This window comes from Rhinatrema bivittatum, chromosome 16 (assembly GCF_901001135.1).
Source record: "Rhinatrema bivittatum chromosome 16, aRhiBiv1.1, whole genome shotgun sequence".
In the NCBI taxonomy this organism is placed as follows: Eukaryota; Metazoa; Chordata; class Amphibia; order Gymnophiona; family Rhinatrematidae; genus Rhinatrema; species Rhinatrema bivittatum.
Genome location: NC_042630.1, coordinates 25,319,379 through 25,325,378, shown reverse-complemented (window position 1 = coordinate 25,325,378; position 6,000 = coordinate 25,319,379).

Here is a 6,000-nt window from a genome sequence, read left to right as displayed (position 1 = left end):
GTTCTTTCCGAAAGGCAGTGGTATCAGCTGCTAGATTACCTTTTCATCTCTTCCTCAGGATTGTTAACAGATCCTCCTTGGGTAGGGTCTATTAAAAAATGATCTTGTTTGCTACCCCTTGATCCAAGGACCATACATCATGCCCAGAAAGTCTGCCAGGATATTTTCTTTTTAGGTAAGTGGCACACAGGGATATCCTCAATTCTACAGGCTGACAAGGTTCCACACACAGGAGGCTGAAGCCCTCCCTGCTTGACTGGATAGTATATGAACGTCAGTCTGTACTAACCTTCTGTTGACTTCCTGGTTTCTGAAGTCGTTCAGAGTATTTCAGTACAGCAGTAATCACCAAGATATTGATACAAAATCTTTTTCCTTGGAAGGACCAGAGACCTTGTGTTAGACATTCCCAGTTTAAGCTGGACACATCCCAGTGTAATATTCATAAGCAAAATTTGCTTTCCAGATGAACAGTTCCAGTAGCTCTATTGTTCCTGAAGAAAACTAGAACCTTAGGGTTGTGATAATTGTTCTAACAAAGAGGATAGCTTATCAGGGTCTAAAAATCTTATATACCTTCAATATTAAAGGTTGCACATTCCATAATAAATCTCCTATACATTACTTGGTCCTTCGCAACAGCCCAGGAGTACCTGGTTTATGTAAGACATTGAAAACTACAGGAACAAAGATTTTCTACAGAAATACATTTATCTCAATATATTACAAATGTTGAATGTGATAAAAGGCAGAAGGCCCATTCAGTCTGAATGTTTTCTTGCAGATTCCTTGACTTCCAGTTTTACCTTTTCTTCACAATTAGGGATCCTCCATGCTCATCTCAGGCTCTCTTGAATTCTGTTACTGGTTTTATTTATTAAAAATATTTATATTCCACTTATAATGGGATCCATTGCTAGGCAGATTACAACAGAACAATAAAGCATATTTAAAACCACTCTATGAAAAAAAAAACATATTTCCTAATGTTACTCCTCTCACCCCTCCAGCCACATACTAATCCATTGCTTTACAGCTACTTTTCCACTGAAAACTAAACACTTCATGTATTCTATAGCCTTTGAAATATCTGAACATGTGTGTCCAGGAAGAGGACATTTCCTACCTGGTAATTTATTCAAAGCATGGATGCTTTCCTCCTTCTCAAGATGTGTGAGCAGAAAGACATCAGGCAGATGACTGCATCAAGGCACTGCAGGATCCAGCTCCATATTGTCGATAGGGTCTCTTCACAAACTACAAAATACTCCGTAAACTAGTGGTTATAAAAAAGCAGTACAGCACAAATGAAACATCTCTCCAGTTTTTTACATTTTCTACATACACTTTGCTTTAGAGTCAGCTGAAGTCCTATGCCTTGTCACAGAAGATACAGTAGGTGGCGGTGGGGTGGGGGCCGGGGCCTCTAGTACATGGTCCAGGTGACCAGTTGCTACACCCTTGGCTAGAGTGATTTATTGCTGATGTAACTATTCTGATCTTTTGGTGGGTCACTGGATTTCCCCCTTTCCCACCTCTGCATTAGGAGAAGTCTCAGTACAGCAAAGTTTCTTACTTTTAACAGGTGCTCTCCCGTGGATCCACCAACGAGAACAGCCACACAAGTGGGTGACATCAGCCTCCAGCATCAAAATCAGGCATGCTCTCCTTATATGGCTCAAACTTCTATATATCTTTAACTGAGCACGCACGGGTGTTCCCACCAAACCGTCACCTCTCCAAGCGTCCTCATTTCAGTCCAATAGCTTTATCTTTTTTCTGTATTTTTATAAGCTTTCCAAGGAGGGAGGGAGGGATTGGTTCATTTAATTTCATTTATTGATCTCTTAACACAAAAAGGCCTAAGTGATTTACAATACAAATAATATTCCTAATAAAAACAAATATCAAAATAAACGTAACACACATAAGACCTAGTAAAATCATAATGAAATCTCAAGTTGCTTTTGCATTGCCATCCACGGAGTACACCTGTTACATGTGAGAAACTTTGCTTTCTCCATGGACAATCACGCAAAACAGCCAGGCAACTGGGACTTCCTAGCTTGGGCTGCAAAATATAAGCCTTTCTTCATCCTTATTTTGATATTGAATACTGTAGGTGGAAAGCTCCTTTTCTTTTGTGTGTTATGACTGCTTCATGGCACAGGCATGCTTTTTTTTTTTTTTTTTTTTTTTAAAGGGATCCTTGGGATCTTCTTGAAATTGAGGCAATATTCCTGTATGATTATAGATAGTACCCACTGATATGTTACTGTTGTCCATAAACTGTGGAAATTTTTAAATCTTCCTCTGGTTGGAATGAGAAGAGTGTCTGTCTTCAGTTTGGGCATCAAAAACTCGTTTGGGACCTTGGTTGTGTCTGTTGAGGTTTCTTGTTTTGTCCTCTACCTGCGGATTGTGGTGCCTGATTCTGTGATTGCTGGGTATTTTGTTGTGGAAATGTATAATAAACTTGGAGTTGTCTGCAGTAGTAGTTGTACAACTTGTAACATCCCTGTTATCCTGACGAGTAAGAAGGGCATTTGTAGGAGTAGGCAGGATTCCTTCTACTTTGATAGTTTTGAAGTAGTAGATGTCGATAAAGATTGCAGAGCTGTGTTTTGCTTCTTTATGGCTTCTAGAGCTTCCTCCAACATGTCAAACAGGTTTTCCCCTTTACATGGGGTGTCCGCAAGTTTTCCATGTACGTCTTCGTTGACATTGGAAAGCATGCAATGATGCCAATCTACCTTTGGCAATGATTATTGCAGAGGTATGCAATTATATTCGTTATTTGGTACGTACGACCACTATTCTTTCATATCCTTTAAGGTGTTGTACATGAACTGCACCATTTGAATTTGGTGTGCCTCAATTCTTGCTTGTAAAGTTGCTGCTTGGAAAACTCTTCTGTGTTGTCTAGGGTTCTAGGGTCTTTTCCAGGAGGCTTATTAGAGTACAATCATATGGTCGCAACATTATTTTAGCACATTTCATGGACAGTGGTTTAGGTGCTGGTACAGTCCATTTGCTATCCTGTAGATCTAAGAAAGCATCTAGCATTGGTACAGCTTTGTTCATTTGCTGAGGTTTGATGAACTTCAAGTAGGGAAGCTTTGAACTTGGCCATTCTTTTAATAAATGTACTGTAGAGGTGTCTTCTTCTGGAGGCATTACATTACATGGAATATCAGAAGGAGCCGACGGTAGATCTGGGGGATTTATCTAGTAATGAACACTCTAAAGAGTCTAGGGAGGAGCTTGAATGATCTGAAGAAACTATGGGTGCAGTTAATTCTGAATCATCATCATTCCTGGAGGTGTTGTGGGACCGATTCTCTCTTGTCCTTACTTTTCCTTAGGATTGTACATCTTTTTCCTTTTATAGGCTGGTTTTTTTTGGGGGTTTTTTTTTTTTTTTTTTAAACAAAATCAGACTACATTCTTCTAATGAATGAGTGCCGGTTTCATTGTGGAAAAGGAAGGAGAATAGTCCCATCGGAGTCTAAATCCATTTCATATGAATGGTCTGATTTCTTTGTAGTGATTTCTCCTTCTGATGATTTTGAGTCAGAATCTGTTAGTGTAGATATATGCTTCATTTTAGTTTTTGCTTTTTTGATAGTGGGGAAGCATTCCTAACTTCTGTATTTTTCTTTATGCCATCGATGCCATAGAAACAGGGCTTGATGTTGGCACAGAGGCTTCAGTGCTAAGGGCTCCATGGGTTTGGCACCGAGCTCCTTCGGCACCGACTGATTTGGTACAGTCTATTTCACTGCAAATGCTGGCTCAGATAATTAAACGGCACCAACTCCTTTCATGGTCCTGCGACTTTTTTTCTTTCGTGCTAGAGGAATGCGAAGATGATCCTCTGTTAGCTCAAGACTTCTGCTCGATTAATTTTTACTTATGTGAGCAGTCAAATGTTTCATTTGAAAAATTCAACTATTTTCTAGACTTACTATGCTTTTTCAGAGCATCTTTGTCATGTGCTCATATCTCAATTTCAGCTCTAGACACGTGCCCGAGGAAACATGCTACCACGCGACTTACAATTTGGGGAGTCTTAGGCATATTTTATGGGTGGCCCAAACGGATATTTTCTTGGAGACATCTGTCGCAGAGCTTAAACGGCACTTATTTTTGAAGTCATCTTGTAGAGAGAGACACTTTAGTGGACAAGAAGAAAAACAGAGGTCACTTGGAGAGATGAAAGTTGGGCAGGAATGCCCACGCATGCTCAGTTAAAGATCTAGAAGTTTCTGAGCTATATAAGGAGAGCATTCTCGATTTTAATACTGGAGGTTGACAAAGTGTGGCTATATTTTGTGCTTGGCCACAGAGAAAGGAAGTTGTGCTATTTTATTTCTGGATAGTACACCCTGTAAAACCAGGTCTTTCCAAACATTTTGTCAATGTGACCCCATTTTAGGACTTGAAAATTCACATGACCCCAGAAGACAAGCAAAACAAAATTAGAGTGGTGCGCTCTTCTTCCAACAGCCTACTCTCCCCCTCCCCGCACTCCAGCTAATCCCCTTCTCAACTTCCATCCTCTCTAGAGAACTTCACCTCAAATTCCTCCTCTCCAGCTGGTCTCTCAATCTCTGCCCCTTTTTTTTTTCTTTTTACATATTTCGGCAACTCACACACCCCCACACCCCTCTCCAGCCCTTTTCACATCCCCTCAGTTGAGTCATACCCAAGCCTTTTTTCTAGCTCCCAACTGATCCTGTAACTCCTCACTCCATTCCCTTTCCCTAACTCCCAGCCTCACATCCACCCTGATACTCTCTCACCTCCCATCCTCTACAGCCAATCCCTCCAGCTGATCCAATCTTCAAACCATTCCTGCATCTGATTCCTCCCTTCGAACAGCCCCTTGTCCAAACATCACCCTGGCCAGGATCAGCAGCATTTTCCTTTGGGTTGTGGGTCACAGGTTGATGCCACAATTAATGAAAAGAGCAGACAAGACTGATGACAGGAGACACATTTTTCTCTTGGGAAGGTTCCGTTGTGGGTGAGGAGAAAAAAAGCAGTCGTGCACACTCAACTCCTGACTAAACCCAAGCCTGAATGATCTGCAAGAAGCAGCATTAGTAATGAAAGTCAGCATGGGGCCCGTGAAGGTCATTAGGCCCTACAACAGCCCTCATCCCTCCTCATGTAGGGTGTTTCCACCACAGAAACTCCTACAAGGGTGGAATCACTGCACAACCTGAGGCTCACATTCCCATGCTGACTTCCACTAATAATGCTGCTACTGCTGGCACCTGAAGAACACTGCCATTTGAGGCACTTGTGACCCCAGCTGAAGGTTAAGTGTCTCCATTTAGGGCCCTGACCCAGTCTGGGAAGCCCTGCTTTATGTAAACCCTGCCTAAAGAAAGCACAAACTTTCATATTTATGTGGTTTAGTGAGACATCACACGTAATCCACTTGGCCCAGGAAATTAATAAACCATTCCTTTATTAAACAGAGCTTGCAAGTGATAAATATTACAAAGTTTTTTTTTTATCCTTTCTCCAAAAATTAGCTTATTTTTTTAATCAGTCACTGCATAATCAGTCCGCAGTTTTTAAACAGCATTGTTTTTCTTTTTCCCAGACTTTCAACACAATGCAAAAGAGAAAAAAAATAAAACCCTTGAAATTGTGCAAAGGTCCTGGGCTCTGCTGCATGCAAGATAATCATGTCCCATCTCCTGAACAGTAGAGATGTCTCCTTCGCTTTCAAACCATGTGAGAAAATTCCCAAACCCAAGTGGTAGCCACGGGAGAGATGTCTCTTTCAGGTGAGGGGGGGAGCTCCCGGATCACTGCACCTCACAGTTCCCATCTCATGCCTGGGACCACAGGGATACACAACCCTAACAGCAATCACACAACTGTTCAGTAGCTTGACGGAGGCCCCTCAAAATCTAGTTTTCTCTGTGGCACTCTGTCTACTGTGAAAAGATGCTACTTTGGGTTGCCTCATAACAAAAAGGA